This window comes from Zingiber officinale, chromosome 10A, assembly GCF_018446385.1.
Source record: "Zingiber officinale cultivar Zhangliang chromosome 10A, Zo_v1.1, whole genome shotgun sequence".
Classification (NCBI taxonomy): Eukaryota; Viridiplantae; Streptophyta; class Magnoliopsida; order Zingiberales; family Zingiberaceae; genus Zingiber; species Zingiber officinale.
In genome coordinates, this window is record NC_056004.1 from 85,914,449 (window position 1) to 85,924,691 (window position 10,243).

Here is a 10,243-nt window from a genome sequence, read left to right on the forward strand (position 1 = left end):
GTTATGTACTTTGGTTTCGTCAAACGTCACCCGTAACTGGGTAGATTATAAAGGTGATTACTGGGTATGTAACGAATTATACAGAGGGATGTGAGTGATGTATATGGGATCTATCCCTCCTATATGATGGGAGCAACATCGATATTTTTGATAGAGTGAGACCACGAAGTGCATGACCATGCCCAAATGAGTTAATATGAGATATTGAGCTCATTTGATTTAGTGAGTCTACTTGGAGATCAAGATTTAGATTGGTTAGAGGATGACACGGTCTATGCCTCACATTGATCAATCTAGATGTCTAGGATAGAAGGACACTTGTCATATATTGTGAGGAGTCACAATTAGTAGTCACAAGGTGATGTTGGATCTCAACATTCTTGTAACTTGGGTAGTAATGATGTATTGCTAGATACCGCTCATTACTTATGCTCCTAAATGGGTTTAGGGCATTGCCAACGTTACAAGAACCTATAGGGTCACACACTAAGGACAATTAGATGGAGATTAGGTTCATATGATGAACCAAGAGGATTAGATTCATTTGATGAATCAAATTGGATTAAGAGTAATCCTAATTGGGCTAATTGAGTTAGACTCAAGTTGATTCATGTGTTCAATGAGTCTAATTTAGATTATGACTCATTGAATCAATTTAATTAAATGAATTAGATTCATTATATTAAATTGGCTTGAATTAAATGGTTGGATTAGATCAACCATGAGAGAGATTAAGTCAAGTTTGACTTGACTTGAGAGGAAGATGAAGAGTCAAGTTTGACTTGACTTTATGCCACCTCATTGGTGAGTTGGCATTGAGTGGGCCAATGATGATGCTCCACATCATCATGGTTGCTTAAGTGGGATGCCACCTCATGGGAGTTACCAAGAGTTGTGACTCTTGGCATTCCATGGAGGTTACAAACCACATAAGTGTGGCCGGCCACTTTATGGGATTGTATGAGTTTCATTTTTACAAGTGTAACTCTCATCTTCTTCCTCCTAGTGCTCTCTCTTCTTGCTCTTCCTCACCTCATCTTGCCAAACCCTACTAAGGTGTTAGCACACTTTAGTTTGGTGATCTCCTTCTTGTGTTCGTGTGGATACGCATAGAGAGTTGTCTACCTTGACAACTTGAGATCCGGCACCTTGGACGAGCGGGATTCGTGAAAGGCACGCATCAAGGGTAAAATTCTTAACATATAGTTCTAGTGTAGATCTATAGGTTAGTAAACTCGTACTCGTAATTTTGTTTTCGAAAGTTTTTACTTCGCACGGATCCGTGGCTGGGGGTTTCGGGGTTTTCGCGACGCGAAAAGCGATTTTCGCCGCCCGAAAAATCCAACAACTTCGCCCGATTCTTCTCCGATCTACACAGCGACTTCTCGAAGCTCTCATCGCTAGTTCTTGAAGGTTCTTTGAGGCAAGTACTTGTGCACGTCCAAGTCAAGAGGCGATCTACAACAAGAAGAAGAAGCTAGGGTTAGGGTTTCCAGTGTAAATCTTGTAAGATTTCAATTGTATTTGCTTCCCTTTCTTTCTTCTTGTACTGAGAGTATTGTAAGTCTTCTCAGCCTTCGGTAGTTACCGTAAATGAGTGATTTCATTAGTGGAGAGTGTGTCGCGTGTGGATCCTTGGATTAGTCACCTCTTCTTGAGGTGGGTACCAAGTAAATCCTTGTGTTAGCGTTGTATTTTTGTTTCTTTTACATTCCGCTGCATATCATCATCAAGAAGCAAGATACGAAGAGCGCGACGAGCTATTCACCCCCCCCCCCCTCTAGAACATTTCGAACCTAACAGCTATAAGTGCATAGGTTTCGTCATAATCTTACCCTTCTACTTGGATGAACCCCTTCACCACAAGTCTAACTTTATTTATAACTATTTCACCTTTATCATCTAGTTTATTTTTTAAGACCCATTTAGTATCAATTATAGATTATTTATGGGTTTAGGTACTAGTTCTCAGACTTAGTTTCTTTCAAATTGAGTTAGTTCTTCTTACATCATAATTATCCAATCTGGGTCAGGTAGGCCTTCTTCTATAGTTTTAGGTTCAATTTTGGAAATAAGAGCTATTTGACTTAGGTTTCTATAAGATGATCGAGTTTGAACTCCTAGGTTGGGTCACCCAGAATTTGGTCAGTTGGGTGGTTGGATCTAACCCTAGATGATCTTATATTAGGGTCAACAATTGGTTCTTCTGATTCACTGGGTTTAGGTTTAATTTTATTATCTTTATCATCTTATATATTTTTTGTATTTTGATTACTATTTTCATTGATTAAATTCCGCAGGTTATTTTCTTCATCAAAAATTATATTTGTTGTCTCTTCAACTTTTAGAGTATTTTTGTTAAAGACTCGATAAGCCCTACTAGTTGTGGAATACCCTAAAAATATGTCAGTTGAGGATTTTGACGTAAACTTGCCTAAATAATCCTTAGTGTTTAATATATGTACTTTACATTAAAAAAACTTTTAGATAATTTAGATTGGGTATTTTATTATAATAAATTTCATAGGGGATTTTATTGTGAAATTTATTGATTAATACTCTATTTTAAATATAACATGTCATATTTATTGCATCGGCCCAGAATTGATTACTTAAGTTATATTCTTTTAACATGGTTCTAATGACCTCTTGTAATGTTCTATTTTTTCGTTCTACTAGATCGTTTTGTTGGGGGTTCTAGGACATGAAAATTCATGATTATATTTATTAGTTTGACAAAATTCATTAAACCTATGATTTTCAAATTCACCCCATGATCACTTTTAATTCTTTTAATCTTTGTGTCTTTTTTATTTTCTATTAGTTTACAAAAATTGTTAAAGATTTTAAAAGTTTCATCTTTGGTTTTTAGAAATCTGACCCAAGTAAATCTTGAGTAATCATCAATTATAACTAAGCCGTATTAGTTTCTACTTAGTGACTTACCTCCATGTGAATCAAATAGGTCTAAGTGTAGGAGCTCAAGTATCGAGTTAGTTCGATTTAGTTTTATTGGTTTATGGGTTGACTTAGTTTGTTTTCCTTGTTGATAAACATTACAAACTATATTTTATAAATTTTTAATTTAGGTAGACCTCTAACTAAGTCATTTTGACTCATTTTTAAAATATCTGATGTGAGTGTGACTCGGTCTTCAGTACAACAAGTTGGTTTTCTCTTGTTGTGTCAAAAGATACTTTAGTGAGGAGGTTGGTAGGTTAATTGTGTAAATATTATTTTTTTCTAATTCCCTTAAGTATAATTTTAGGATTTTTAATATTTTTAATTAAACATTCAGAGTTAGAAAAAGTAATTATGTATCCAGAGTCACACAGTTGACTTATGCTAAGTAAGTTAAAATTTAATTTATCGACTAATACTACTTTTGAAATAATGAACTCGGAACTCAGTTCGATATTACCTATTTTGATTACCTTAAGTTTTCTGTCGTTGCCAAATGCAACAAATCCTAAGTTCTAGAGTTTTATCTTAGTGAACTTCAATCAGTCTCCAGTCATTTGTTTGGAGCATCCACTATCTAACATCCATTGGTCCAAATCATTATATTTCTACACATAAAGTATTTGATTTGGATCCAATTTTGACAGATTATAAGATAGACTGAATTCAATCGCTTAATTTTCTATCTCACCTAGTCTAGGTTGTCAACCATGTTATACCTATGGGTGATTGTGAGATGATTAATTGAGTTTAATTTAAGTTTAATTAGATTTAAGGTTAATTAGATTTAATTAATTGATTTTAATTTAATTTAGATTTAGTTTATATTAGATTTAATTTAATTTATATTAATTTAGATTTAATTTAATTTAGATTAGATTTAATTTCATTAGTTTTAGTTTTACTAATTTTTATTTTAATCTGAATCCATCTCACCCTTTTCTATATTATCAATCAGGAAATCTTATGTGTTTTGTTAGATGGTTAATTTTAATCTTTAATTTAGATTAACATCTAAGAATTAATTTATATTTGAGTTAGACTAAGGTTAATAATTAGTTAATTAAATATTCATTTCAATAATTGGTTTCCAGACCGTGGTGGGGCACTAGGCCTTCTTGGATATTGGAGCAACAACCATTTCTAGATAAAGTCTCCTAAAGAAATTAAATATTTAATTTTCTTTCTGAGAATCCTTGATCTAACTAATCAAGTGTCAATTAAGTCTGAGTCCTTATCTATCCTAATCTAAGCATGTATAAGGAAAGCGTTAAATCAAACATCAAACAAATTTATTTAATAATAAAGATGGTATTTCTATTGGCTCCCCCTGGATCATATCCTCGATAAGGTCTATCAAGGTAGTGGATTTGATCCTAAGGGATCCAATATTAACCAAATCTAACTTGGTTAACCATGTTAGACTTGGGAACTCATGCTTAGACCATTTTACTATTTATTCGATTAACAAGATATAGGTAGGATTTAAATTTTCATTTGGCTTTATACCCAAGTCCGGATCGGTTGTATATGACCCTTTGTTTTCCAAGAATTAGGTCAAGATTATTGGAACCCAAAGTGAACCATTCTAACGAGTCCCTATGTTTCTTGACTTAACTTTTCAAGTTAGAATTTTCTTTCTCAAGTTGTTGGACTTGACTTGAAGTTCCATCTTGAATCGATTCGGTCAAGGAGCTTAGGTTAGTTACTTCTTTGAGGGCTTTGACCTCCTCTTGGAGTGACTTGACCCGGAGGTTGAACTTAGCCAATTTTCTTGACAAGTATGAGATTAGGTTATGAGATCTAATTAAGAAAATTCTTACAGTGGTTTGGGAACCTTCTAAACCGGATATGGATTGGTTGCTTCACTCTGACTCAGCTTCTGATTCTGTCTCAGATTTAGACTTGACTTGTTCTCGGGCTGGAAGTGTGAGGAGGCTTGTCTGTCTGAGATCTTCATCGGAGTCTTCTGATGAACACTCATCCCACATTGCTTATAGGGCTTTTTTTTCATTACTTCTTTGTTTCCTTCTTGTTTGGACAATTTACCTTGATATGTCCCTTTTTGTTGTAGCGATAGAAGATGAATTCGGACTTGGCTTTTGGACTTGGTTTCATCATCTTTGACTAGATCACCTTTTTGATCTCTCTTTTGGTGAATCCCTTCTTCTTCTTGTATAGCTTCTAGATTAGGTTTACGAGTTCAGTGGTAATTTCATCGTCTTCTTTTGAGTCTGATTTATCTTCGGACTCAGGTTCGATTGGGTACTTTTTCTTAGTCTCCTTTGTCTTGCTTGTACCTACAACCAATGCAATACCATTCTTGGCCAAAAGTACGTTAGTCTGCTCGTGCAATTCAAATTCTGAAAATAATTTATCTAACTTAATTTGAGAGGGATCCTTGGAAACTTTGTAAGCATCAACCATTGATGCTCACAAAGTGCTCCTTGGGAAAGCATTGAGAGCATACCTTATAATATCGCGATTTTCTACCTTCTGACTGATTGCGTAGAGACCATTGAACGGGTCTTGGATCCAAGCATGGAGTTAACTCGTCGACTCACCATCCTGCATTTTTATATTGTATAGTTTATTCAAAATTAAGTCTCGTTTGCTTACCTTAGTGTCGAAGGTGCCTTCATACAGCTCGATTAGCTTTTCTCATAGTTCTTTAGTGCTATTAAAGGGGCCGATCCGGTTCAATTCTTCTTTGGTTAAGACACACTGGAGGGTTTGGGTTGCCTTTGCATCAACTTTGATCTTCTTACAGGTTCGTGCATCCCATTTATCGCAGGGGACGAGTACTCCATCTTCGATGGGAAATGTGAATCTAGTTTGAATTATGATTCACATTTCCACTTGGGTCTTGAGGTGGTACTCCATTCAGCTCTTCCAGTAGCTGAAATCCTCATTGGAGAAGAGAGGTGGACGAGTGGTGCTGTAGCCTTCTTGGTGGGCCATTTAGAAAAATCTTGTATACAAAAAATTGACAAATGTCCCAAGGCTTGGTTTTTGATTAGTAGTGTTGGAGAAAAATAAAATAAGAGTGTTTTACTAATTGAAAAATAAAGGAACCCCCTGCTCGATTGGTGGTTTCACCAATTCAAAGTGGCTTAGCTCTGATACCAATTGTAGGATCAAGACGTGCTAGAGGAGAGTGAATAGCACTCATAGCTTTTTCATATTTTTTGAAAAATAGAGAATAACACGCAGCGAAAATAAAGAGATAAACAAAACAACGACACAAGTTGGATTTACTTAGTTCAGAGCCTATGATGACTCCTACTCCAAGGTCCACACTCGTTGAGTGTTTACTTTGAGCAATTCACTATCAATTCATCAAATTATAAAGACAAGTATAATCAATTACAATGGAATAGATTAAGTGCTATAACAGTAAACTATATTGACGACTTTAGAGAGTTGCAAATGGGAGCTTTCGATTGTCAAAGCAGTGTTATGGCTTTGTGGAGTTGTCTTTAGAGCAGCGCATAATCGAGAGATCATAAGAGTTCGTTATCTAGAGCATCTGGTAGAGGAGTCCTTTTATGGACTGTTGAAGGCGCCTTCAACTCAATGAAGGCACCTCCAGCTAGGATAGTTATCCCTAAATGCTCAGTGTCGATAACCTCCACTGTATGCACTATTTATCTACCCAAAGGCACATTCAGCTCATGGAAAGTGCCTTTCATCCAGCATCCAAGGTGCCTTCAAGCACTTGGAAGGCACCTACATGCCTCTTCCACGTGGGCCTTTGGCCAAAGCAGCCAAGGCGCCTCCAACAACGCTGGAGGCGCCTTGGACACTGTTCCTCCGAGCTTTTCTTTGTGCATCTCACTTCCTTCAAGATATATTAGTTCAAATATAAAGTATACCCTTCAATACAAAGTTAGTACAATAAAATATGAATAATAATTTCTTCAACAGTCTTTGGACTATCTAGTTCTGACTTTTGGATTTCTCGGAAACCTTAGATCGAACTGACGTTTACTGTTCCCTCAACGGGGAATGCATCCTTACCTACTCCTCTAAAGGGAAATTACTTTTTCCCAAATCGGTCCTCCAGACCATTTGAACTTTTACTCAGTGTCTAAGGCTTCAGGACTTCTCTATTGGATGTCTGATCGCAGCCTGTCTAGTCTTCCGCCTGGTGTCCGTGACCCCTAGGACTTCCACCTAGAATCCATGATCCTAAGATTTCGCCTGACGTCCTTGACCTGCTAAGACTTCGCCTAGTCCCATGGACTAGGACTTCATTGCCTAACCGCAGCTAGGACTTTCCACCTGCCTAACCGCAACTAGGACTTTCCACCTACCTAACCGCAGCTAGGACTTTCCTTTGCCTAAGATCATTTAGGACTTTCCTACACACATAGTTCAACTTATTAGATCACAAGACAACTTAACTTTGAACCCCTTTACCATTATCAAAACACAAGTTTGATCGCCTGGTGCTCCCTACACCAATAGTGTGATCCCATATGGTCGTGCCACTCGTCCAGAGAATAAGCAAGACATGGTCGTGTGTCTCCATACGGCCGTGTGACCTTAGCTGAGGCAAAGAGGACACAGGCCATGTGGATGCCACATGACTGTGGCACGAGTCGTGCCAAGCCCGTGCCCTGCACTATATAAGGGATTTTCTTCCCCTTTCCAAGGGGAGGAAGGTTCTCCCCTTGGGAGTGCCATCTTGGTGTTGATCTCCATCTTCTTTGGTCTTCGTTCTATGATTCAAAGCCATATCCATCACCTCATCGACTCCAAAAGTTTGAGATTGGATCCGAAGATCACTCTACGACATTGGATAAGCATTTCTTTCCTCTTCTCTCTTGTTGGGTTTAGATGCTTGTAATTCATATGTCTTTGGATCTCTTTCTTCTTTCTATGGAGTAGATCCTTTGTTCTAGGATTAAGGGAATAATTGTGGTGTGTTTTGATGTAATAACTCATAGATATGCTAATTTCCTATCTAGATGACATTATCATGCTTTATATCTATTTGATCTTATGTGAATGCATGTGTTTGAACTTAATTCTCATGTTTGATTGAATGGTTGTGTAGAGTTGTTGTTCTTATAGGGGAATGCCCTAGATTGTCTGACCAAGGGACCCTAGTGACAGAGGTAACCTATTAACGGACGTCTAGAGTATCACCTTGAAAGGAAAGATAATTCTCCACATGGAAGTAGATAGTTGTGTGTAATTATCATCCTCATCTTTATGGTTATTGAGTATGAGTGTGTTCTTATGTTGTATGACTGAGACCTAGTGACAGGGGTAATCCGTTAATGGACTTCATAAGAATCATTCCTGTTTAATGGCAAAAGATGTTGATCTAAATTTCTAGCCAGTTTGTCCACTGTAGGGAAGAGTTGACAACTTTCTACAAGTGCATGTGAATTGAGGATAGGTAATTAGTAAATCATGTTACATTGATAAACCCCACAATGAAACCAAATCCCTAGAATATTCCCTAAAACCAAGCTTCTCTCTCTCTTATTCTCAGTCTCACTTCTTCAACTTAGTTCGTAACTAGGTTTTGTCTATTGTTTAGCTAATTCTACATGAGAGGTCACTAGTGAGTACACCAGTCCCTATGGATTCAATATCTTTAATATTACTGACGACATAATCGTGTACTTGTAATTCGTAATACATTTTTAGCGTCGTTGCCTGAGATTAAGTTTATAATATTAGTTGATAATCATTTGAATTAGTCTAAACTTGTTTTCTTTTCTTTTATTGTAAATACATTTTGTAATTTAGTTTTTGTAAATACATCTTGCATTTTCTTACTTTTAATTCTATAATTTTATTTCCTTTTGCAATTTAAATTCTGTATTTTAGATTTCCAACAACTTCATTCTAATTCAAAAACTGAAAAATTCTGTTTTGTATTTAGAGATTGTGATTGGAATATCTGTAATCTTGTTCTTGCATGTGAAAATCCAATTTTATAGGAGATTTATTACACTCAATCCTGAAATTGATAGAACATATCGAAGAAGGAACCTGTAAAAACATCAAGAAGAACAAGAATCATTTAAAATAGCAAACAAACCTCTCAAAGATTATGCAGTGTCATATGCATGTGGACTTCGGTTTAGCATCATAAGACCACCTATTGAATCTAATAATTTTGAGATTAAGCCTGCGATGATCACAATGGTTCAACAAATCAATTTGGAGGTGGATCTCATGAAGATCTGAACCAACATTTGGAAGTTTTCTATGAAATTTACAACACAATGAAGATGAATGGAGTTTTAGCAGAAGCAGTAAGATTATTGTTATTTGGGTTTTCTTTAAGAGATCGAGCCAAGTAGTGGCTTAATTCCTTACCTACCAATAGTATCACATCTTGGGAATAATGTGAGCAATAATTTCTTGATAAATTCTATCCTCCTAGTAAAACTATCCATATGAGGAATTTAATAGCAAGTTTCAAGCAATCAGATTCAGAATCATTATTTGAGGCATGAGATAGATTCAAAAATATGTTTAGGCAATGCCCACATCACGGACTTGAGAAGTGGCTAGTGCTACACACTTTTTATAACAACATTAATTATCACACGAAGGTGTCCCTTGACTCCGCAGCTGGAGGGACATTAATGAATAAAAGCTTAGATGAGGCCGAAGATATCATAGAAAGTGTAGCTTAGAATCATCATCAATGGGCTTCTGAAAGATGTGGAGGCTCATTCTATGGAAAGTCTATCAAGGCATCAGGAAAGTTTGATGTGGATGCAATCACTCTAATATCAGTAAAATTGGATGCTCTGACTGAAAAGCTTGAAAACATGGGAACTAATATGGTCAAAGCAATTGTTTGTGTATGTCAAACATGTGGAAGCACGGATCATGTTCAAGATAATTGCCCTTTGGGAGGCATCTCTACACAAATCGATCAACTTGAGCAGTGTGATGCAATAGTGAGTTATAATCAAAGATAGAACAATCTGTATTCCAACACGTACAACCCTGGGTGGAAGAATCATCTAAATTTTTCTTACCAGAATAACCAAGATCAAGGACCATCCACGGGGGTAAGGCCAAGTTACCAACCTGGACAACAAAGATATCAACAACAATCATCACAAGGTAATCAACTATCTAGGATAGAAAAGTTACTCTAGGAAGTTTTACTAAACAAAAAGAAATGAAGAATGAAATCAAGCAACTTACTCAAAGAATAGATAAAATTGAAAAGCACCGAATGATGCAAGATAACTAGATTGCCCAGATAGCTTCATCTTTTTCAAGAACATCAGAAGCATTC

At 36.4% G+C, this 10,243-nt stretch overlaps 1 non-coding gene across 1 annotated transcript; it reads right to left on the reverse strand.

Annotated features, from left to right (window-relative positions):
- Positions 1-9,380: 9,380 nt before the first annotated feature.
- Positions 9,381-9,487, reverse strand: LOC122028378. Its single transcript, XR_006124769.1, has one exon. It is a non-coding gene; the product is annotated as a small nucleolar RNA R71 (small nucleolar RNA).
- Positions 9,488-10,243: the final 756 nt, after the last annotated feature.